Source organism: Mandrillus leucophaeus, unplaced genomic scaffold (assembly GCF_000951045.1).
Source record: "Mandrillus leucophaeus isolate KB7577 unplaced genomic scaffold, Mleu.le_1.0 Scaffold348, whole genome shotgun sequence".
NCBI classification, from domain to species: domain Eukaryota; kingdom Metazoa; phylum Chordata; class Mammalia; order Primates; family Cercopithecidae; genus Mandrillus; species Mandrillus leucophaeus.
The window spans coordinates 907,181-909,131 of record NW_012103676.1 but is presented as its reverse complement, the minus strand read 5'-3'; positions in this window follow the sequence as shown (position 1 = coordinate 909,131).

Genomic DNA, 1,951 nt, shown 5'->3' with positions numbered 1-1,951 from the left:
GTGCCCCTCCAGCATGCATGCCCCCTCTCCTCCCCTCTCCACACTCCCCTTCTCCTCCATCACCTGCATCCAACTGAAGCACTGCCTTCTCTTTCGGATGTGCGACTACACCCAGACACACTTATACCATGCTTGCTTTTTTTTTTTTTTTTTTTTTTTGTAGGGGGGACAGGATCTCACAGTGGTGTTATTACAGCTCACTGCAGCCTCAACCTCCTGGGCTCAGATGATCCTCCCACCTCAGCCTCCCAAGTAGCTGGGACTCTAGGCGTGCACCACCAAGTCCGCTAATTTTTTTTTTTGGAGCGATAGTGGTCTCACTGTTTTGCTCAGGCTGTTCTTGAACTCTTAAACTCAAACTGTTCTCCAGCCTGAGCCTCCCAAACTGCTGGGATTACAGGTGTGAGCCACTGTGCCTAGCCTTACTTCTGCATTTATTTGAATGATGGTGCTCTAGTCACCTCTCTGGTGAGATGGTAGATTCCTTGAGGGTAGGGATGAAAGCTCATGCAGTTTTCTATTCTCCACTGAACTTAGTACAGGAAGGAAAACAATATTTTTTTAATGGGTAGATGAATTTGTAAAAAACTTTTTCTTTGGTCCAATTACTGGTTTTCCCTCTCTCACAAAACAAACTATTTTTTTATAACACAGGAGGAAGAGCAAGGACTAATATCTGAAATGTTTACCTGGCCCTGAAATTTTCTTTCCTTTTATTTGATATGAGAACTTATCTTTGTCTTTATAATGAATTACATCTTATTTTCAGTATTTAAAAATCTTCTTGGCTGGGCTCTGTGGCTCATACCTGTAATCCCAGCACTTTGGGAGGCTGAGGCGGGCGGATCACCTGAAGTCAGGAGTTTAAGACCAACCTGGCCAACGTGGTGAAACCTCGTCTCTACAAAAATACAAAAATTAGCCGGGCATGATGGCGGATACCTGTAATCCCAGCTATTCGGCAGGCTGAGGCGGGAGAATCACTTGAACCCCAGGAGGCAGAGGTTGCAGTGAGCCGAGATCATGCCATTTCATTCCACCCTTGGTGACACAGTGAGACTCCGTCTCAAAAATAAAAATAAAAATAAAAATAAAACCTTCTCATTATAGGCTGTGCGTGGTGCTGACACCTGTAATCCCAGCACTTTGGGAGACTGAGGTGGGTGGATGGCTTGAGCCCAGGAGTTCTGGACCAGCCTGGGCAACACAGTGAGACCCCCATCTGTACAAAAAATTTAAAAATTAGCTGGGTGTGGTGGTGCATGCCTGTAGTCCTAGCTACTTGGGATGCTGAGGAGGGAAGATTGCTCGGGTCCAGGAGTTTGAGGCTACAGTGAGCTAAGATCACAGCACTGCACTGCAGCCTTAGCAACAGAGTGAGACCCTGTCTCAAGTAAATAAATAACTTTTTATTATAAAGTCATACAACAAATTATTTAATAAATTATAACAATACACAAGCATGTTGTGTGGGAACAAAATTCCTCCACCCCAGGTTGCTCTTTCAGGATTATGAAAGAGAAACTCCGTGATGCTGCCCAGACCCGTGGAGTAGGGGGGACAGCAGTCTACATGAACGTACGAAATGTGCCACCCACTGTGAGTGCATATGGCAAGACCTTCACTTCCCAGATGGAAGTTCCCTGAGCCTAAGGAACCCATCTGACTTGTGCAGCTTCTGACCTCGCTGGATCTGTTCTATTCTCTGTGCAGTGGGGGTGACCATGGTGACTATCTCATAGCGTGGTAATGATGCTGCAGGAGCATGGGAGTTGCTCAGCATAGCATCTGGCCCAAAGCAAAGGTTCAACCCATGTTTGCAGTCAAAATACAGCATGGCCCAGAGAACAAGGTTGTTTGGACACCTGTAATCCCAGCACTTTGGGAGGCCGGGGCAGGTGGATCACCTGAGGTCAGGAGTTCAAGACCAGCCTGGCCAACACGGTGAAAC